Source organism: Coturnix japonica, chromosome 13 (genome assembly GCF_001577835.2).
Source record: "Coturnix japonica isolate 7356 chromosome 13, Coturnix japonica 2.1, whole genome shotgun sequence".
NCBI classification, from domain to species: domain Eukaryota; kingdom Metazoa; phylum Chordata; class Aves; order Galliformes; family Phasianidae; genus Coturnix; species Coturnix japonica.
Genome location: NC_029528.1, coordinates 5,317,193 through 5,340,818, shown reverse-complemented (window position 1 = coordinate 5,340,818; position 23,626 = coordinate 5,317,193). Strand labels below are relative to the sequence as shown.

The 23,626-nt window shown below is 45.7% G+C and overlaps 1 long non-coding RNA gene across 1 annotated transcript in view; it reads right to left on the bottom strand.

Annotated features, from left to right (window-relative positions):
- LOC107320235 overlaps positions 1–23,626 on the bottom strand; it is a 127,309-nt gene that overhangs the window by 18,045 nt on the left and 85,638 nt on the right. The window contains exons 5-11 of the long non-coding RNA XR_004308934.1: positions 14,732–14,810; positions 8,721–8,846; positions 5,706–8,259; positions 5,243–5,434; positions 3,765–5,121; positions 2,446–3,017; positions 1,182–1,341 (exon numbers count right to left, since the gene is read on the bottom strand). This is a non-coding gene — a long non-coding RNA (uncharacterized LOC107320235). The remainder of the gene's footprint in view (positions 1–1,181; positions 1,342–2,445; positions 3,018–3,764; positions 5,122–5,242; positions 5,435–5,705; positions 8,260–8,720; positions 8,847–14,731; positions 14,811–23,626) is intronic.

Sequence of the window (23,626 nt, the reverse complement as noted above, 5' to 3'; positions counted from 1 at the left end):
AGGCTTCTGTGTCCATCTCTGAGAAGAGCAGGGGTTGCTTTGTCTGCTACAGTGATCTTGCATTACTTCGCAATGCACGGGAATGCATGCTGTCAAACCTCACTGGGCCATATAGCACAAACCAGAACTCAAAAAGCTTCTGCATTCCCCACCTTAGAGCACAGTGAAAACCCAGAGGGAAGAGAAGCTGCCAGCTGTTCTCCACTCTGATGCTTTTTACACTTCCCAGTCACCCAGTCCAAGCCCCATAAATACCTGCAGGGTCAAAGCCCTGTCCTCACGAGTAAGAGCAGTGACCTTGACAAGTGACATAACCAATATACAGTCATTTCTTTAGAGGGACTTGCCCCCTGGTACAATTTTTTGCTCATTCAGTCTTCCTCCTCCTTTAAGCAAGATCTGCCAGAACTAACTACATTCAGTTTGTTTTCCTCTTCCTCTTTTTCCTTATATTATTTTATTTTTTGTCTTGTCCCAGCATCCCCTCTCTGAGGCATCTCCCTGGGGAAATTCATGTCCCTTATACTTTTTACTCTGTGCGCATAACAGAACATTATCTGCATAATTTATCTTTCACTACACGTTGTGTTCCTTCTGGCTAAGTGTTTTTCTAAAATAAATACATATCCTTACTGTGTACACCGGGAAAATGAGCCAGCAAACTGTCCTATGTGGGACTTCTATAATACCCAAAACCTGAACTACCAAGAATAGATTGGCTCAGTCCTTTAGGTCAAACACAACTGTCAAGCTGATTGCTGTTCATCTCTGAACATATATTTTGTAGTGTTCAATTCTTCCCATAGATCTAATATGAAACACCCCTTCAAGGCTGCATCCTGATAACATTTGAAATTGAAATGTAGCCCAGAAAACAAGGGAGTTCCATGAGATAAGGCAAAACAAACAAACCCCTTCCTGAAACACCTCATTACATCTCTTAATGAAACAACGCACCTATGGGAAAATCATAGAATAGACTCATAGAATCATTAAGGCTGGAAAAGACCTCTAAGATCATCTAGTCCAACCATCCATCAACCCAGAGTGAGGAATATAAGTACAGGTCATAGGCTAATTGACATGACCATGACACCCACACCACGCTGGGCAGCCATGCTACTCCCACTTAGTGAGCTTTCAAGGAGCACAGCCGTCAGCTAGTTCATACTACAACTCACAGAATGCTGACACAACAGCTGACTCTCTCTTGAAGTTAAATGCGCTGGGGCAGTTGTGGTCCAGTCACCACAGTCTTCAGTCAGCTTCTCTTATGGGCTGATGAGCACAAGAACTGCACTGTGCTTTGCTGATGCTGCTTGGGTTTCCAGGTGTTCAGAGCTAGAGCAAGAAAATTTGAGAAAAATAATTAAAAATATAAAAATGGACCATAATAAAACATCTTCTTTTCTATTGTGGCCTAAGGTTTCATAGCAAATCGGAGTCATGGTACATTAGGGTGAAATTGTGCCCTGGGTAACTAAGGGACTTAATCTTCCATCTTCATTTCATTTCATTTCGTCTGAAACACAATCCAGTGATTTCTGTGGGCATTACTATGTTTATGTCAGCTTCCAAACGCAGCCAACACAGGTGTCCTTCAAGCAGGTGAAGTCACACTCTACTTTCTTTCATTTTCTCTGTGTTTGGGCAATTCTCTGTTATCAGTAATGGGGAAAAGCAGTCCTTATGTTTTATCAGCACAGAGATGATTTTGCCAGCCTGGTGTTCCAGCCTTTAGTGGTTCTGGTATCAGATCTGGTGCTGGTACCAGCATTGGTATTGCTTCTGGTATTGATATTGCATCAGTTCCAGTTCTGATTGGAATAATTTTCCCCAAAGGATATAAACATTAACATTTGGTGAGGGGAAGGAAGCCTGAGAACACACGGGTCATTTCAATCAGCTCAGCATGATCAAACTCTGGGACACATCTGCTCAAAGCATCTGTGGTGTTTAAACATTTGCCCCAGAGCTAAAAGGCCGGGATACAGAAAATACAGACATGTTACGCACCAGAGAAATCAGTAGTTATGTCCTCAGAGAGCACTGTGAGCTCAGGTTAGAGAAGAAAAGGTAAAAAGGGGACATGGTTTCAGAAAGGACTGAAAAGATAACAAAGAGTTTTCTCCATGTACTTAAGTCACAGCATTGGTGGCTAAAGTGAGAAAACTCAGGTGATGCAGAACAGGTGTGGTCATAAAAACCTTTTCACTTTTTCAGAGAGCAGTTTGGGACAATTAGAGCAATGAAAACAGAACTTGCTCTGTAGGAAGGTCTGCTGGAAAAAGCTGAGATATATCTCTGCTCTGTTTTCCTCTGGAAAGAGCTCTCCCACTCAGGACTACAGAGGGAGCCTCTCTCTTGCCATAAAGCAGCTTTCCCAGCTGTACCAGCTCGGTAACACCAACAATACACACAACAATTAAATTGGGCTGCACTCACCTTTTCCTTGGGGGTCACAAATGAGGATGCTTGATGACAAACCTCTGGGGATTCTGGAACATGAAGGAAAAGGCAATGGAAATCTTTCAGCTCTGAAAAATAAACCTGGTCAGTTTATTGTAGCAGTTCGTAAGTACTTAAGTGAGCCAAAAATAGTTTAGCAGTTCAGCGGAGCAATACAGGCACCGTATCCATGCTGGGCTGGACATGTGTGTGTTAGCTGCATCACTGACCATAATAATGTCCTTAGGTGTAAGAAAGGGATTCATGCGCTCCTCCAGCTGACATTTTAGTGTCATTCTATGTTAATAAAAGTGGGGCTGAAAAAATGGTATAGAAAACAATTCAGTCTAAAGCACTGAAAATGGAGGAACCCTGTGGAAGTCTCTCTGATTCTCGGGGTTGGAGGTGAGTGAAACAAACCTGTACACAAAAGGACTAGCACCCAGCAGCACTGCCCTCAGTTACTGCAGGCAGTCAGACCTTGAAATAATGACAAATTGTCTTGGAAACGCTCTGATGCACCTGGATGATCTCAGAAAATGAACGGCCTGGGGGATTCCCTTCTCAGCCTAAAAGGGAAATACAGCCATGCTTCTTCAGTTTTTATCACTGCAATAGATGTGAAACATGCACAGTCCTGGGGACAGCCACTGTCCCACCAGCAGGCGATAACCAGACTCATCTCCTGATGACTTCATGGCTTCAGTACAGAACTACAGTTTGATTTTATCCTTCCCTTGCCCTTCTTAACTGTGGATGGACTCAACTTTTGTTTAGAGCATTCTCCAGTTTCTTGGGCAATCAAAAAAGCAAGTAAGTACTAAACAGGACAATAAATCCCACACCTCACTCCCAGCACTGTAAGGAAGTACTCATTTCTTAGCTCTCACAGACTGCCCTGTCCCTCAAGCAATTATGTCATTTTCCTTCCTAACAAAAGCGTAAGTTACTTCAAGTCAGTGCTGGGATCAACACCAGCAGCCCTTCTTCTCATACATTAATTATATAACCAAGTTATTAGCTGAGTACTGCATATTAACCAAGGAACAGCTCCTAAATTTAGAAGTTGAAGTATCCTTCTGCCCAGGTGAGACACAACCTCAGAACCAGCACTGGATGCTTTAGAGGTTCATTTAGACTTTACAGAGAATAAGAAGTGCCTGTTAGTATTTGAAACCATTCACTCTTATTTATCAATATAAAAGCAAAATACACTCTAATACAATAACTTTATACATTTGTTATTTTGAACATAATACAATGTTCACAAGAGTGAACATTGAACTGGATTTATAATCATCCACTGATGCACATACCAGGAGATGGCTCAAGGAAGGCAATGAAGACTCAGATCCCAGTACACTCTCAAGGCAGAGCTCTGTATCTGTAACCACAAATGCTTCATTTTCATGTTTTCTTCTTTGTTCACACTGGAGACAACTTCACAGATCCTCACTCCTTCATCTTAGTGAAGTTCACTGAGAGGCTTCAACAAGCACCAAAACACTGCAGAATGGGAGCAGCACCAGGTCAGCTGAGTGACTCACGGTCACAGAGAGCCAGGAGCTACGCAGGTTGCTGAGTGTCCAAGTATTACAAGGGATGCAGAACAGAAAGATGGCAGTGCGAGGCCACAGGGGTGCCTGCAACCTGCTGAGCCTCGGAGGAGGAATAAAGTGCTCCCCTGCTAACCCTATGGCTGCCTGCTCCCTTCCGGTTACTAAAGCTCTTGTTTGGAGCCCTACCGAGAAGCACTGTTATACCTCATTGTTTCACGTCCAGCCTCTGGCCCAGAATATGACCAAACATGAATTACAATTTATCAAGAACAAGCCCCTGGGGCTGATCATCCTCCTAGACATCACCTTTATTCTATTACTTGGACAAAATACTTGCACATAGATGCCTTCACATAACTAATGGAGCTGAACCTCTTCTCTGCTCTTGTAGCATCAAGTTAATAACAAATTGCCCTCCCTCACCAGGCAAAATAATCCCCTCAGAAACTCTAATCAGACATGAAAACTCAAAGGACAAAACCAGACATATGCAGAGCACATAGTTTCAGGCACCCCCAGAGCAGGGGCTCTTCTCACAGCCCCCTCCCTGTCTGCAGCTCCTGTTTGCCAGAGACAACAAGAGGAACCTGTGTTCTGCTGCTCCCTCCGCATGGAGATTAATTCATTGACAAGGCTCCCAGTAATGTGCCAACACATTAATTACTGTAAGAACAGTGTCAGCGAGAAGTAGGCAAGGTGACTGCTGAAAATGGTCAGAGAGAGCTGCCTATTAGCGCTTGCTACCCTGTCCATTACATGCTGAAAAACAAACTGATAATACCTGACAGACAGCTCTTAACTATTAAATATCACAAGCTGACTAAATGACATACATAAAGTACTAATTTAAACCAGGTTTGGGGAAAGGGACAAAAGGAAAACTGGCCCCCTAAGCCGGTCAGTCCTGTTCCAAGTCCATTGGCCCCATCCTATGGGCACAGCTGAGTCCTGGGGTATGATGGCACAAGATCTGCTTTACCCAAGCAAGTGTTTGACTCACAACCCTGTGCCTACAGAGGCAGAGGGGTGTCCACAGCCCATTTCAGATGGCATAGGTCTGCCCCATCCTTCCCATGGAGATGACAGGTGAGAGTTCAGATGAACTCTGAAGTATCTGTGAGGAAAAAACAACAAAGAACCAGATTACAACTTCTCTCCATAGAGCTGGTGAGTTTACACCCTAGTAAAGGAACAGAGAGGGAATCACGAGGTTAATAGCTATGGCACCATCTTACCACAGTCCTGAGCATCTGCCCAAAACACTTCCCAACCACCAGACTAAATCCAAGAGGGTGACCTTTCTTCACATCCCATAACTGCATTCTTTCTTTCTTTCCATTCTTTTTATTTCACAGATTTTATTTTCTCCCTTTTCTTTAGCCAGTCTCAGGGCAGGCCACAGGGCTAGGAATCCTTACTTTTATCATCTGTTATAAGAGGGACATGACAGACACGCTCTATGAAATGCCAAATGTCAAACCATAAGGAATCCCAGAAATAACAGTTTGGATGTCCAAAGGGGAAAAGCAGGGTATGGATGGCTCCCAAGTATATCTCTAAGTCCACCAGTGCTGCAGAGAGAAACGTGCTTCTTCCCAGCATGGTTGTGCCCAGACTTGCAAGGTTCCTGGGGAAATCCCTGTGTGTGCTGAGAGCAGTCCCTGCCAGAGGGAGACAGACAGTGCTGGCAGCTCTTACCTTTGGAAAAGGTCCTGCAGAGCCTCTGGGTGACAGCGTTAACTGTGTCACACACCTGGAGTGATTGCTTTGAAGAAGTCGGTACTTGCTGACGGAACACACAGAATGAGTGACACAGGTTCCCCTAAGGGATGTGTAGTGAGGGCTGGGAGGAAAATGATAAAGGAAATCTGTGAGGGAACCACCTGGCAGCAATGAGCCAGGACCAGGCTGATGCTGAGCAGCTGACAGAGGTTTGGGGCAGAGCCAGGGGCCCTGGTATGCTGGAGGGGAGAGGAGGAGCTGCCCTCAGGGATGGAAGGGAGATGATGGGCTGGAAAATTAGAGAAACCTGTGGTGAGGAGGTGGAGGGGAAATCAGAAATGAGGGCCAGTGATTCAGATACAAATGGATTAGACTGGGATAAAGGCAGTCAAAGGATGTGAGATTAAGAAGCACGCACAAAAAAGCACAGGAGAGCTGATCAACATTCAAGGGGAATGAGAAAATGGGGTCAGCTCAATGAGCTGAAAGAGTGTGAGATGGGGATAGCCACAGAGCGGAGCAAGAGGCCCTGGATGCATTTGTAGGTGATAAATCCATCAGCTGCTATCAAATGGAATAAGTGTACTGCACAGGGGTGCCTTATATTTTGGTTTAAGTGAGAGAGACAGCTCTGTCCCAGGGACATGCCAGCACTGCTGAAGTGCCCCAGCTGAAGGCTCACTACCTGGGACCAGCCAAGCACTGTGATTCCTTGCCCTGACCCCCATGTGTTGAGCTTCACATGGTCAGCACTCAGCCTATGTGAGCTGGGACAAAAAGATGATTGAGAGGGCTGAATGGTGCAATGAGCAGATGACACAAAAACAGTAGAAGAGCTGGCTCCATCCCTCCTCTGGGCTGGGAATCAATGTGCATGCCAGTTTGGTCATGCACGAGAGCCCACACGGTGTTCCCTGCTCCTTCCATTCCTACACTATCATCCTTTAGTCTTCCTAACAGATTCTTGCACTGCAGCTACTGTGGAATGAGTTGAAACAGATTCTGACTTCAGAAAGCAGCTCTGGGACGTTGCCTTTGCTCAGTAGTGAGTGGGAAAAAGCACCTCCAAATGAGGTAGTGGATAGTCTGACTGTAGCAAGCTCAGAAGCCAGTGCAATAGCAGAAATAATCAGCAGAACAGATAATGTGAAAGTCCTCCTCAGATGCTGAAGAAATACATAGTTAAGTACAGCCTAAATGAGATTAACTGCAGGTCTCTGGTGCTGTGAAGCCTCTGCTTCAGTCTCATTTCACATCCTGGAGCTGCAACCCAGTTCCTTCCAGTCCTGGGAGCACACAGTGTTCCCCTGCTCAAGCACACGAGACTGTTTTACTTCCATTATTCCTGACAAACAAAGAGGTTAAAGCTGAGAGGGGGGAAAAAAGGAAGAAAAAGGGGAGAAGAAAACCAACAAGAGGAACCTACTTTGAGCAGCTGGGGTTAATCTGACTCAAAGCCTGAATCCATGTTAGCGGTTAATCCAGTTAGTAAGGCTTTCATTGGGAGCTTTGAAAAAATCCTTTAACCTCTTGCTGTAAACTAGGAGCAGCTTAACAGCTCAGTGTTCATGAGAAAAGCCTGTCAATAACGCTGCTAAGCAGGTATTTAGCAGGATTTAAGAAACAAGCATGTGACAACTCTTCTTTAATGAAGCAATTGGGCTTCTCTCCAGGATCCAAATGGTCACTGGTATCTTGAGCCTTGCCACGATCTGCTTTTCATGTTCCAAAAGGAGATGCAGTTACTGTCTCTGTCATCTTGGGAAGCATTCCTTCCTGGCAAAACCACAGCAGAAAGCAGATTTCGGTAGTGGTTGTCATAAATGCAATGGATTCTTCACCCTGAGAGGTCTTGTATGAAGAATGCAGCGCTCAAGAAATTAAATGAACTTCCCTATGACTTTTTCCCCTTTTGGGGTCCTCTACACCATTCCAGGGAATGCAGATTGACAAATAGCTTTGACTTTTATGACTTTCTACCCCCAACCTGAGTCTAGCAGGATAAACAGTAAACCGAGCTCTATTTTTATACCATCTGTCTGCAAAGTCATTACGCATTCGCTCCACCTGCAGAGGTAACCAAAAATGAGCACTCCAGAAATCATGCAGCCACATTAGCAGTGTTGTGTTCTTGCTCCTGGCTAAGGCAGAGTAGGGGGACATGGACACAAGGCAACACCCCTACCCTGTGGCCTTCTGCTCTGTACCAAGAGGTATAACCAGGCCAAGGCCCCTCTGCCTCTTGGGTTCCAGTTACCCATGCATCCCATTGCCATTCACTTTCACAGATAAAAAGGTCATTCTGTATTTTTCCCCCCTCTCAATGTTCCTCCCAAGCAGGAACGTCGCATTACCTTTGCTATTTGCTGTGCTCAGCCAGAGCCCCATGGAACATTAAGCTGCTTTTACCGCCGCACCGTGCAGGGATGCTCAAAGGGAGGTGGATCATTGCCATTCTACTGCTGCCTCTAATTCAAGAGAGCCAAGAGAGCGAGCACGGTCTTTCAGAGAGAAATGCTTTGCAGCCAGGCTGAGAAATCCAACGTGTAGAAAGATACAAGAGAAAATAATTCCTCTTTAAGCACCCAATCAGAATTTCAATAGTGTACAGGTTTTGTGTCACTCGAAAGCATTTCCATTTCTGTCCATTTAGTCTCTGACTTTTTCTGCTGATAAGGGCAAAAAATTTTCCAGGCACACACATAGATATTAAAGCACTTTCAGAGGGATTGCCTTTATGGGAGGCCTTACGAGCCCATGATCCATGATCCCCCATGAATCACTCTGATAGGCATAAGGATAGCGCACATCCTAATTAACCTATAACTCTGCCATTAAAAAAATCACGCCATGAGTTAATAAGCTAAGATAATTATTTTTCCTTTCATAAATTATATTTTCCTACTGCTCAATGAGGTATTTTCAACCACTGTTCTATCCCCAGTCGCTATCCTGTGTCATTTCCAAGAAGGAAACCAAGAAAAGGACTACCTTAAAAATAGACAGTGGTAAAAGCAAATGAGCTTCCACTCAATCCAGATTCCATCTCAGTCCTTGTTTTCTTCAGGTGTACCAATGGAAAATTGTCTCCTTCTGTCTCATGAAGAGTCATCTTCACTGCAAAGCACACATGGGACAGGTGCAGTGTTAGCAGATCTGTTATTTCTTACTGCAGAACCTGTTGTATGTAGGTTTGCTGCTTTTTTCACATGCAAGGTAAAACGTTCGGATTTGTTATGAGCATCAGTACAAAAGGCAAAGTGGATAAGGGGAGCATTTGTAAGATTTTTGCCACAGCTGTACTGCAGCATCTGGATATAGGGGATCAGGTTCAAGCTGTGGAACTGAATTTTGTAAAAGCTTCAGCAGCAATCACACATAAGCAGAAGAGAATAAAAATAACACCCAACCCTCCATTTTACACAGCCTTTGCTATGCTGCAGCCACTGCCACTCCCTCAACTTCCAGAGGGAATGTCCACCCCAAATTTTCACCCTTTATGATTCACCCCCTTTCCAGAATAAAGATATCTGGGGTGTTTCCAGCCCAGTTGGTGCCCCAGGCCAGCCAGCGCCTCTCAGGAGCTACCAGCATCCTGTGCTGCCGAGGAGGGCAGCACAATGATCACATGGGCCCAATGGTGCCCACATCCCCCCCAGTACCAGTATGGCCCACACAGCTGGGACACGCATCGCAGATGGCCCTGTGCCGCCCCAATGGGAGCTGCACTCTGCTCTCAGCCTGGCTGTGTCCCAGAGGCTCACTGGTTGGCATTGCCCCAGGGGTCACCTCCAGCCATCTGCCCACCGTGCCCATCTGAGCAGACCTTCTGCTACTGCTGCCGCATGAGGAGGAGGCTGGATACTGCCAGGCTCCCTGCTGCTCGCCTCCAAATGAATAAATAACCAGGGAGCGAGGTGAGCCATCACTCTTTGGTTTAGATGTGGTCTGGCAAGCTGAGTAGTGGTATACTGCTGGGAAAGAGCCAGGGAAAGGCTGCCACCGAGGGGCTCTGCAGTCAGTGCTGCTGGAGAGGAAGGATGATGCGATGGCATACTGTCCCCATGGCAGTACCAGCCTGCAGAAAGCATGAACCCCAGCTATGTGTGAAGCTGGACAAGAGTCCAGGGAGAATCTCTTTTTTGTGTGGGTTGTTAAACCCAGGATTACATTTTCTCAGGTGGGGATGTATCCCAGTGTGGGCCCTTCTAATCTGTGGCACAATCACTCCGTAAATCTCATAGTCTCTCATACAGTTCCAGGGTCTCTGATTTCCTTTGAGTCTGGAGCAGTTCTTAAAAAACCTCTGCAAACCTTTCTTGGAAACAGGGATAGGGAACCAACCCTCCATCTGCACCTCACAAACAGCATTCCCCACCCCAGCCCCTTCCCATCTTCATTTCCTGAAGATAAGCATCTTGCAGAGCCTCAGATTGTGACTAACTGCTGGAAACACACTTGCTGAAGAAGTAGGGATCATCTGCCACATAAGTCCGGCAAAACCTGCAGGAGATGGGAGCTAAGACAGAAAGTTATGCAGCAAAGCTATGCAAAGGATCAGGCTGAGTCAGAACCCCTCCACAATAACACAGTCACGCATTCAGATTGAGTTCCTTGGCCACTGCTACTGCAACTGACCTTCTGTCCTGTTGTCACCCAATGACTGACAAGTTCCTCAACCACACTGCAAGCCAAGGAGATGATGAAGGAATTAATGGGACCCTTCTCCCCGGCAGCTGGGAGCTGTGGCTGTGAGGTCACAGGCTCTCAGCTCTCAGTAATCAGGGCAAACGCAGACTGAATGCACAAAGCAGGAGATGGCTGGACAGTAGGGGGAGGACTGGGAGAACATCAGGTAGTGCCAGGCCTTGGGCAGGGACGGATGGCACAGAGTTTCCCTGCGTCAGGCTTTTGGTCCCAGCAGGTTTGCTACAGCCACACTGACAGATGCAACCACCCAGCTTGGAGGGATTCAAATTAAGGTCAAAAGGGGTAATGCAACGGTGAACGAATGAATGCGTTGTTCCTGGCTCACAGTCATGCCCAGATGCATGTTCCTCATCATTTGAGGATAATTAAAATGCATGATTTACTTGTGTACGTGTGCACATGTACATGCATAAGTACACAGTCTACAACTCCGGAGAAGAGTACAACTATAGGAACCATTTCACTCACTGCCTCTGCAGCAGCTCTCTGGATTTTAAACTTAGGAAAAGGGGAAAGAAGATAGCAAGGGAAAGATTACCCCTTTTTCTATTTAACCTTGCTGGGAGAGGAGGGGAAGGCTGCTCAGAGCCTTTAAGTCCTGAGCAGCGATTTGGCAGAACACTATTCATGCAATTTCACATTTGCAAGGAGCAGGACTTGTAGTGCTCATGGCTGGAACTGGAACCAGGAAGGGTGGCTTTGTGCCCTGTCCCCATCATCCAGCAGATCGATTAACCATTACTCTCAGTTCCACAACATAATCTCAACCCAGATCTGCAACAGCAAGCTCTGAACCCATCCCAGAGCACGATGCCAACTGTGCCCAGCTCTTGCCCAACAACCACGAAGGCCCTGCATGCCAAATCTCCCTCTCTCCTCCTGTACGGCATGGCTCAGCTGTGACAGGCGCACTTTGCATCCTGCTGTGTGCTCCCCATGGAAGCTAGCAAACGACCTTGTGTAAAACCTGACTCCCAGGAAACAAGTTTGTGTTGACAGTGGTACCCAGAAGCTTTGACAACTGCTGAATGATAAATTCAGCATTGCACAAAGGATGGGACTGAGCTGGGCACAGCCAACAAGGTTGTTTTGAAAATGAGAGATGTTCACAGGACCCTATTCCCCAGTTACCCAGCAGAAGCATGCAGCCTGTGAATTTTCTCCTAAGGTATACACATATTCTGACATTTTGTCCTAGGCCTAAGAAGTGCCTGCAAGCAGAGGAGGCTGTCTGAGCACCAGTCTGTACATCAGGCTTGTAAAAGCTGCTTTGGCAAGCCTCTAACACTGTGTTATAGTGGCTGTCAGTGGGTACAAAAGCACACGGACAAGATGACAGAATGCTGTTTGATCATTTTAAATTTGTGATGTTTGGGCGGTTGTGTATTCCCAGCTAGAAAATGCTAAACCCGTCAGTTATATCCTCGCTATTCTCTTCATGCCATCTAATCCACACTGGCCTTCCAGCCAGAGCACTGCCCTAAATTGCCACAAAGAGTTAGCTCTCCATTACGCGGCTCAGTGGAGTGAGGGGCAGAGACATCTGTGTGCACTGCTCAGCGTTACTCAGCACAGGATCCTCAGGCCTAATGAGCTTGGACACTGCACTGAATCCTGGCTGACTCCTGCAGCCCTGGTCTCCAGCTCATAAACCTTTCCGTAGTGCCAAGGCACACAGGCAGCCTCCTCCTCAGGCTGGTCCAAGGGCTGCTGCCTCCATCTCACCCACGCCTGATGTATCACTAGGGCTGCAAAGCCCACATCCATAGCCCCAGCTGGACCAGAGCTGGCTCCATCCCCTAACGTAACAGCCTGCCTGCACTGTCTGCCTCTGTTCTGGGAAGCTGGGCTAGGGAAAAACCAGAAAATGTCCCACAGGCTTCAGTAAAACTCATTGCTGATTATCTTAAACTTTGATTTACTTCAGGATTTGGTCCTCACATAATGCTATTAGCAACTGGCATGGCTGTATTCTAAGTCTGCTTATAAAGTCTTGCAGCTGCACTGATCAAGAGCTGGGCATAAACAGCAGGAGAAGCCAGTCTGGGCTCTGTGCTGATGTGAGTGGCTCTGCATAGAGCCAGCTTTGTTTTTCCTTTTTCCAGAGACTGATGGTATTTTTAATTCTGTGAAAGCTGGGATGGGGTGAGAGGGGGAGAGGGACAAACCTTTGGACCCTCATATTGCTCAGACATCACTACTGGGCCTGACTGATGGTGAGATCTGCAGAGGCTGGCCAGAAACTTCCAAAGTTCAAGTGCTCATTAATTTGTCAGCATTCACACTTGGGATTTCGTCAGGCTAAAACTAATGTAGAGAAAAGATCATCTCCAGAGAAGCTACAAAACAAAGAGCATGGTGACATTTCCATCCTGCCTCCCCCTACTAGGGACCTTCTGCTAAACACCAGCTCCCAAAAGAGTCTGCCAAACCTCAGCTATTATCAGTTTGCCTTTCTGCTACTTGTCCCAGCGACATATTTCTCTCCAGGTGTGGATCAGCACCTGATGGCTTGATCTGGACTTGGATCTCCTTCCCCAGCACACTGCTATGTCTTTAGTGCTGTCCCCAAGCTGTGCTTGCTCCTCTCTGGTACAGCAGCAGTGCAATCCCTTGACACTGACTCTGTAGAAGGACAGAGCCCAGGGTGCAGATCTCTAAAAGAAAGAGGCAGGGGGCATACTCTGGGCTGCCACTACCACATCAGTGAAGGAGAAGAAGCCCTATACCCTTGCTGATGTCCTTCTTGGCTTGCTTCTCTCTCCTTGCCTGCTCCAGCAGCCCTCTGTTTGCTCATGGGTGCCCAGAACAGCACCAGGCCCCCTAGCCCCTCCTGCCATCCCAAAACATACAACCATACAGCTGAGCCACATGAGGCCCCATTAGGAACGACTACAGATGGACAAGCTGGCTGCAGCAATAAAGTCAGTTTGCAACCATTAAAAAGCGGCGAGAGCAAAATGAAGCCCCATGCAGTGCCGCTGCCATTAGGAAACAACAGCAGCTAACACAGGAGTGCGTGGAAATTTCTGCCAAGAGGGTCCCGATCAGGAAACCAGGCACATTCACAATGCAGCAGGAGCCAGATAAAAAGCGATTCTGACTGCAACTTTACCGCGGGTCTTTTAACCAGGGAAGATTTTTGATCCCACCACTTACATTAAAAGTGCGTAACAAAAGGGACCATTTCCTTGTCCTCATTGTAAAAGTGCTGCAGAATCAGGACTGACTATTATGGGCAAGTCTGCTTAAAGACATGGTTAACTGCTGCGCTGAAGTAATAATCCTGCCGCTAAATCCAGAATTTAAATGCCCCAAGGGCTTAAGGGCTGTCAGGAGCCAGAATTCATTTCCAGAGGTTTTATTTAGTTGCAGCAGCAATTTTACCTGAGGGCGACAGTAAATTTGAAAAATACAGGACTAATAATTTAACAGAATTGGCTGCGGTATTTTTCTAGAGACGCACAAACACGCGCACACAGGCTGGATGAAATGAGTTCTGCGCATTGCCCAATCGCAGGTTTCATTTGAATGAAAATGATTAATGGGACCACAAAGGAAAGAAAAAAAACACAGCGCAGCAACAAAACAAATCAGCGCTGCCTCCTAAAGGTCAGAGCAAACCTGCCTCCAGAATTGGAAACCATCTCCTAGGACAACAGCAGGCGTCTGCTGCGGCATCCACCTCCTGCCTCTCCCAGCTCATAGGCGCTCATTTCCAACAACCCAGGCGAGCAGCCAAAGATGCAGGACATGATTGGAAGCAGTGATTTATACTGCCTGCTCTCTAATTTCAGAAGGCAACCTTTGCCTGTCTGTATATTAAGCGTTATTTGCAACCATAGCAAAGTAGAATTGTTTGAGGTGGAAGGGACCCTTGGAAGTCATCTGGCCCAACTTCCCTGCACTGAGCACGAACACCCACAGCTCCATCAGTGCTCAGAGCCCCTCCAGCCTGACCTTGGGTGTCTGCAGGGATGGGGCACCACCACCTCTCTGGGCAACCCATGCCAGTGCATCACCACCCTTACTGCAAAAACCTACTTTATATCCAATCTCAATCTCCCCTCTTTCAGTTTGAAACCACTTGCCCATATCTTATCACAACAGACCCTGCTAGGGAATCTATTCCTTTCCTTCTTACAGCCCGTTTAGATACTGACAGGCCACTCTCAAGTCTCCCTGGAGCCTTCTTCTGGCTGAACAGCCCCAGCTCTCTCAGCCTGTCCTTGTATGGCTGGTGTTCCACCCCTTGGATCAGTCAAGAAACTAACAGATCTTTTACTCAGTACCTCAGTTCAGCTTGGAAGATGCTTTCCTTCAGGGTAGAGTTGGGGATGCAGTGTTGCAGGCAGGCAGGATTCCAGTCACCTGTAAGAAAGAACAACAGCACAGCAGTTCATAGTAGCACTTGCCTCACTGCCTCAGTTCTAGGCATGAGTAGGGCAAACAGCCCTCCTGTTTCAGCATCATGCCCAGTCACAGCCCTGGGGACACTGCTCTGAAGAAGTCTCTAAACTGCTATTTTGGAGAGAGAAATGAGTAGTGGGGAGACAGGGCCAAGGAACTGAATTAAACTTAATAACTGTAAGGTTGCCTTACAGGAAAACCTATAGGATTTAAAGCCATTGATAACTCACCTCCACTACTGTAATTGAGAAATATGTTCTTTTTCTGTTTTTTTTTCATTAATAATTGGGATGAAACAGATGGTGAAGGCCGTGTTTAATGAAATATGTCCATTCAATTAACCCATGCCACTGGGGATTGGGCAATGCAAAAAGAATCACCTGCTGCTGCTGTATCGGGGTCCTCCTGCCCAAAGCCACACACCTAGGCAAGGACGGGGATGCTGAGGGCAGGGCAGGAGGCACAGGTAGGACCTGCAGAGCCCTGCTCAGCTGCTAGTGCTGCTGCCTCAGAAGCTTTGAAAGGAAAGATCTAGTCTATGCGATAATTATAAAGGAGAAGATTGTAGGGTTCAGCCAACACGGTGCTGTAGCAAAGGGAATCGGCCATCAGACATTGCAGAGGGGAATCTCCATTCATGCCTTGGTTTCCTCATCTGTAGAAGTGAATATTTCTTAGTGCTCTGTGAACATCCCAGTGTGGGGTTTTCTGACAGCTTGGAAACTAACTGTCAATCAGCACAGCTTCCTAAGGCAAAGCATGACATTTTATTTCAGATCTTTGTTGGAAACAAAGTTCTGCTGTTTGGCTCTTTTAAAGGGGATAAATGACATTTGAAAATAGACAAAACCACATCCATACTGCTCAATAAATAAGGTGTGTGTATTTGTTCAACTCTACCAGTAGTGCATTCACCATGAAAAACAGGCAAAAAGATATAAAGGCCCAGAATTAGATCAGCTCAATTTAGAGTAAGTATTTATATACAGGTAAATAATTGCTCCCCGATCCCATTTAAGCTCTTGCAGGAGCAGAGTGTCTTCAAGGCTGTGGTAGCAGTGGCTTCAGCTGAAGAGAATTCATGACATGACAGCTGGAGTAATTTTACCAGTTTAAAGGCAAACCAGCACAGCGAGGAAAACAAAATGCTTCTACAAGGAGTATCTACTCTCTTCAATTATGCTTTTTTTTGTTTGTTTGTTTTCATTTTGCAAAAGAAAAACAAACAAATAAACGTGTTGGTCCTTGTGGTGGTGGGGAAATACTTACAGCAGTGAGCAATCAGATTTATACAGGCTGAGGACACCTCCTGGCCTCCCTGCCAGCCCCAGCTGAAGTGTGGCACATGCAATGACACATAACACAAAGTTCCCCTGGGGAATATGCCAGTCAATGTGGGTACGCATGAGGGAGCATCCAACGCGCCCTCTGCCACTCAGCAGCCCCATGAACCCACATGCCTGCAGTGAGCCGTACCCTGCTGGAGCTCCCTTGACTTTGAGCAGCAGCAGACACCTCCCAGGTTCCCCCAGCCCTCTCCCAAAACACATCCTTCACACATCCCCACTTTCTGACCCAGCTTTGTCTTTCCTACCTCCATTACAAAGGATGATCCTTTCAAGCTCTCTACCAGGGGCTCTTCTGCCTCCCAACCACACCAACCCTGGAATCAATCTTTCCCTGGTGGCATCACGGACATATTTTCTGATGTTTGTAACTACTCCAACAATGTTTTGAGCAAAACAGTTTCCAAGTGCAAGGCAAAATGACAGACTCTTGCTAGGTTTTCATTATGAATATGAAGTTGCCAGCTGGTGGCAATTCCCACCTCTCTCAGTCCTCCAAATCTACTATCAATGTTAATCAGCCAAGACCAGGGAAGTCATTCCATTTCCACTGACTACACATTCTTTCTTTTTCTTTTTTAACAACAATATCAACTAAACGATAATTGCAAAAATGTCATCATACTTGAAACTGTATTTTATCAACAGAATATACAAGCACATAAGTCAGAATACAGACTGCAAAAAACTGACCAGGTTCACTCATCAATGTTCATGGCAGCACTTTCAGAGCAGCATCCTAGATCCTGCTGTGATTCATCCTGGCCTGAGAGCAGCTCTGGATCTGAGTTCTCTTTGTGTTTTGGAGACACTCTGATCTATCTTCAAATCTGCCGACCTGGAGGGCACAGCTTGTCCTCCGGGATGTTTCAGCAGCAGAATCAAATCATTCCACTCTTTCCTAATGTGCCCAACTGGGATGCCACAGGTTGGCTGTGCTGACATAACTGCTGACTGTGACTACTGCAGGTGGCTAACAATAGGACTTGAGGAAAAAGGATGATTTTACACCTCTAAAGTGAAGGCACGCAAGATTAAAAAGCAGATAAATAAACTGCAGCCTTCCCAGAATGCTGGATTCCAGAATCAGATCTCTTCATCCATTTGCCCATGCCAAGTCACAATGGCTGATGGGCAGGTGGAGATGCCTCTTCACCCAGGGTGCTGGTCTTGGCCAAAGCAAAGGAGCTGGTTCTGCATTTGTATCCTCTCCATAACAGCTCTGAGGAAGGGATGCTTTCTGACAGCTTGACCACCTCTCATGCTCACAAGCTGCCTGCCTCGTCATTGGCAGAGTCCTCAAGCAGATCCAGCTGCCCAGACAGAGCTGGCTCATACTTCAGAACGTGGCAGGCAGCCAGAGTAGCAAAGAGACGTGCTGGCTTTTTCCTGCACAATCCCCTAACAAGGAATCCTGATGTTCACAGGCACAGCTTTCATTCCCTGGGTCCCACATGCCATTGGGCAGTGACTCTGATCATCTCCGAGACTCCCCTTAGTAGAGAACAAACAACCTTTTTTCTTCCTTATCTCTTGAGATGAATACATCAGCAAACATCATTAAACAGAAGCTTGCCTGGACTGGAGTAGCAACTCCAAGCCATAGGACGTGAATTCTATCCTTGCTATTTTAACATCTGTCCCTGTCAGGATTTATGCTTTTGCTTAAGCATCCAAACCAGATGCAATCAGGGGTAACAAGCCACGCTGAAGGTGTTTATCCATTTGACCACTGGGGATGGAAAACATCATATTTTTATTACTTTTCTAGCCATCTTACCTACTTTGACCCAGGGGCTGAGCACAGGTCATCTTCAGATATTAAACTCTGCCTAGACATCCCTCACATCCTATTCTTTTTGGATGCCTAAGTTTTACAAGAGCTGCATATATGCAGCTGCTCCCAAAACACTTTCAGACACAACATCTTAACATAGAAGTCTTTGCTAACCATCCTCACTTGGAATGGTGCAGACAGAAGCAATTACAGTTTAATGGCACAAGCTATGAAACACTTAATGTGCCACTGGGCAGCAGCCATTACAGCTGGCTGGGAAAGACACAGCCTGTAGTCTCCCCAAAATTCCTACCACTTTCTGATCTCTGTGCATTCTGGAATAGGATGGAGTTTGGGAAAGAATAAGCAGCGAAGATCAACTAATTTCACAGGCAAAATGGTGCCTGCAGCTTGCCACAGTGAGTCCACAGTATCAAAACACAATTAAGTAGTTGCACATCAACAAGCTTTCCTAATTGCTGCAAGGAGCAATTCAATTATGTTTTCAACATTGAAATGAGTCATTATCAGTCTATAGGGGGAAATTCTGTTTGTGGGGTCGTGTTTTTTTATAGCATGTGCTATCTCTTTCCCAAAAGTTAGCTATTTTACTGCTGACGATATTCATTTTGGATGGATTCTTCCCTTAGGAACTAAATAGAGCAATTTCTAGTTATAGGAACATTGTTCTGCTGTAGATCAGAAAAGCCCAAAGGCACCCTCTCCAATTTAGGGTTACAAAAACAGAAATTTAAGGTCCTTTCTGTCTTATGACATTTAGCTGCTTCATAATCAGATGATAAGGAATCATTCTTGTACTCTCAGTTCACTGTAACTCTAGTCTAGATAGGACCCTAAATATGAGCAGCCTAATACCCCAGCTCAGTGCAGTGCCAGCTGCTTTTCAAGAAAGAAGCAACTCCTGTTATGAAAGTAACTGGGATAAAAGGTGGCAGATATTCTGAAGATGCTCTGAATAACAGATGCTAGAAGAATTAAATAGGCACTGTATACTGGGAATGGAAGCAGCAGTTTGGATCTACTTGTTGGGTGACTGAGGAGAACTGAGAGCTTCAAGAACACTTGAGCCTTTCCCACAGAGAGAGAGCTTCTTCTTTTATTATTCCTACAGTGATTTGAAAGCAAGATGATTGCAGAGGGCTGAGATTCAGCAGCACTGGATAAGTCGTGTTTTGAGAGCTATGGGTTAAGCACACTGATTTAGATGTTTCTGCCTGCAAAGCAGTTCAGCAGAGGTAGCAGGTTGCAGTAGCTGCTTGGTAATTGATCTGTGGTGATTTAAAACCTTAATTTGTTTTCATGCTCCCTGATTTAATGTAGCATCTACACTTGAGCATAACTGTCTTAAGAAGGCTGAGCAATAGTTTAGCCTGTGTTCCTTAGGAAACAAGGCTTAACAGAGCATACAGATCAAAACCCCTAGTAACTCCTAAATGCATTGGCCATTTTCAGGCAAATTTGATGCAGGGCTCTCAAGGCATTCTCATAGATTTTGTGCAGAGCCAAATTCCACACTTACTTATTTGACAGCAGGTGTTGGCTGAGCACTGGAAGCTGGCTTTGTTGGGCACATCACAAGGGGACAAACAGAGAAGAGGATATCTGCTCTACTGTGACTCCGAGTCACAGATGAGAAAGACATAGAAATCTACGTTGTATTGGACTTGCTGCTTGTAAAAAGCATTGTTATGAAATAATTGTGTTATAGCCATGGCTTCTGTGACATTTCATTTACATACAGCCATTGATGACAACGGGAACAGAAAGCAGATTTTGACCAGATAGACTGCAGCAGAACTGCTCATTCCTAAGGCACAAGGTACCTATGGATGAGGAACAAGTGTCCCTGGGTGATCTGAAGGCTCTGAACAGCAAATGTGCCACTCAGCTCCAGTGAATCTTTCTCAGGCCAAGCCTTTACTGAGCTGGTTTACTAAATGTGCCAGTAAGCAGGGTGAGCTGTGGACTGGCTGCAAAGCTCAAAACTTTCCTTTCCCACATGTCTGCACACCCATCTGCTTTCAGCTCCCAACATTTTACCATACATTTCAGGCTTTGGCTGGAAATGAGCTCTGCTGCTTATCTGCAAAGGCTCAACCTGTAGACACTCATTTTCACAGACTGCAAGCTTAGTGGATGCACTAAGTTCCCAAGAACTAAAAGGCAGGTTGATCAAGCAAGAACTCCTATAGACTCCTAAAAATATAACATATTCCTCATTAGATAGTTGATGTCACCACAACAGGAATTAGGAAAAACCTAAGACCACTCCAGAACAATTGCATTTGCAAAACCAGGCTGTGCTGCCTCCAAGCACAAGATCTGGTGAAGCCAGTGCCTGTCCCGCTTCATGGTGGCTTGATCCCAGCATGACCAGCAGGACCCAGCTCTGGGCACAGGGCCCAGGGCCAGCAGGGGAAGTGCCACCCGTTCATCAGATGTCTGGAGTTTACAGAAATAGCTTTTTTTTTTTTTTCCTTCGGAATAAAACATGACTCTGAATAAATGTTTTATCCCATTGCACATAATGAATGGCAGTGAATGTGATTTGGGGACCTGTCAGAGCGGGGAGCACAGGCATAGTACATGCACTGCAGACAGGATTAATGAGATTGTTTAACTGAAACTCAGGGAATTGGGATCGCTGTTAATTTGAATCCCCTTTCCTCTTTCTTCTTCCTCTTTTTTTTTTTTTTTTTTTTTTTCCTTGGTTCTTTTATATTCACCTTCCTGTGTGGCTGATAAAATCAGGCCATCAACTTGTTTATTTGCAGCTCTTGGAGAAGCCAATCCAAATGCAGCAATATGGAAGCGTGGAGGCATCCCCTGCCTGGCATTTCCAGCAGATCTAGAATCAGGCTCAGCTTGCAGCCCAGCAAACACCACTATTAACATCTAGAAGAAGTAGTGGGAAAGAAAGAAACAACAAACAGATCTCCAGACTTGTAGCTGCTTGAATTGTTCTGATCTATGGCAGCACTGCTGCTCTTCAGCATTCTCCATGTAATCCATATTGGATGTCAGGGGTATGGAGAACTGTCACTCCTCTGCAGATCAGAGCAGCTCTCACCCCATGCTCACTAGGGAACATAGTGCACCTTCTGTACAAGCATGGGGAGGTAAGGGCAGTGCTTAACATGTTGTCTGCTGTCTGGCTGCTAGAGCCATTTTTGGGAGGAGATTGCTGCAGTTCTTATTGACTGCTTCAATAGGCAGCAAGTTTTCCTGTTGGCAGGTTGGTTTCCTCCTGCAGGAGGAACACTCTGCCCTTTGCCAGCTGAGCATCCCCTCTGTGAGGCTCAGGGAGAGGCTGAGTGAAGCCTTCTGTGTGGTTTCACCTGGTTTGCTCAAGCTACAAAGGAGTTTGTCCTGCCCAAGGAGCACTGTGCTATTAAAAGAGCAGAACAGCAACAGAGCATCATCTCCAGCTAATTGTTTCATCAACTTGGAGAACAACAACTGCTTGCTAAATCAGGCGCTTCTTTTCTGCTTTGCAATTGTGCTCTGCTGCCTGCCAAGGGAAGCTCTGCCTCTGGAGGCTTCTCTGGGCCTCTGGAAACAGTGTCTTTGGGTTTAGTCCAGAAAGACAAAAAAGCAAAACCAAGAGCTGCAACCTAGAAGCAGAGATAGAAACTCTGCAGAGGTTTTTCCTCCTCCTACCTAAATGAAAACCACAGAACTGCTAAACAAGCTCTGACTAGAAGAAAAAGAATTAATGAAACTTGTTTGCTGTGTCTGCATCGGAAAATGTTAATGCTCAGCTAAAGAGCAGACACTTGAGAGTTTCCTCAAATAAGTTCATGTTTTCAGTTGCTTTTGGAAAAACAATCAAATTTGCATATTTTTACCAAAACATTGAAAGCACTTCAGTCTTTCATTTTGCAGGAAACTGAAGCAATCAAGCTGGTCCTGTAGCAAAGTTTGAGAAGAGACCAAAAGCCATTTGGAGCTGGTTGCTGCTTTCATAATGAACCGAACTGGCAAATAACCTTACTCTTTTCCTGTCCATGTCCCAGGAGATAAGCACCTATTAAAGTAGGACAGTGCCTCCACCACTTCCCTGGGCAGCAGTTCCAGGGTCAGATCGCTCTTTTGGACTCCCAAGCAGGTCACCAGAGAAGGAACAAGGTCAAATACCAAACATCCCTAGGTGCCAAACTTAGCAACAGTGTTACTGGTCTGTTGTTAAAAGTAAAGGTTCATTAGATTATGTAAATAGCTCCGAATCTGAGGTCTGAAATTTCTACAGGAGGTCACTTGGCAAAGCTTGAGGTCTCCTTGCAGAATGCAAGAAGGAAGGAGCAGACATTTCTTATTCCTGCAAAAGGGAAGGGAAAACACAATGTGGAGAGACCAGGGGTACCCCTGACCCTGGCAGCCTGCTCAGCTCAGGGGACACACAAGACAGATGTCCCAAAACACCAGTCACAGCCTGGCAGTGTGGCTGGTGCCAAGTGAAGCCCGGCTGCCAGATATTCTGTGCGCACAGAACAAGGCAGTCATGATGAGGAATTTCTCTCCTTCAGTTATGATTGACAAGAAAAGGAATAAGAAGATAGGAGCTGAAAAGCTGTGTGCAGTAACCTTTCCCTTTGTCAGAAATGTCAAACCAATTCCTAACAGCTCACTTTAAAATGCATTTTACGTCCTCTTCTTGACATCTTTCCCACCTCCCCAATGTTGCCAGAAGATACAAATTCACTCTGACAGCCAGAAGGGGAAGGGAAAACAAGAGAGAAAATTTAGAAAAGCAAAACAAATCCCCACTTTTTATAACCATCATTGCAGACAACAAGACTTGGGATAACACACTTAGTGACCAATCAGCCATGAAACACCTTCTCCATGCCAAAAAACATAGCACAAACCAGGCAGAAACAAGGTTACTTATCCTAGCAGGACACAAATTTTGTTGTCCTGTTTCCCTGCTAAACGCTGATAGTGCTTTGTAAAATCACATCAGGTTCATTTTCTTATAGCCTTTCTATTCTCACAAACCTCCTTTCCTTTCCTCCATCATGTTGTACAGCAGAAACCCATATCTTTGCATCAGGAAAGCTGTGCGGATGAACGAAGGTGCGTATCACACAAAGACAAAAAAGAAAAGCAACAACGAAAGCCAAGCACTGCACAATAAATAGATCAGGGAGAGGTTTTAAAAGCTCTCACATCTGCATTTTGCTACGTAATAGGTTGACTTGCTTCAAAATCAGATATCCTGCCTGATCAGCCAGCCAGGCTTCCACCACACTCAGCAAAGAGATAAAGAGTAAATCAGGAGAACAATTGACCACACTTCTTTTACTAAGCTATTTTGGGATGGACTAAATCATTGCTTAAAGATTAGAGAATTAACACAGACCAGACATCCAACTCATATACAGTTATAGTGCCCAACCTTAATGTCATGGCTCAGGGTAGTTTATGTGAGCAGAAGCATGACAGCTCCTCTGAATTCCTCAGAGTATTTGGGGTGGGAAAACACAATCCTATGGATTTTCAATAGCTGCTTGCTTTAACACAAACCCTAAGCATAAGGCCATGTCAATGACTGCATTACCTAAGCAAACCTGTAAGTCTAGCTAGAACTGGGGCAAAAACTATAGGAACAGAAGGACTTCACACCACACAAA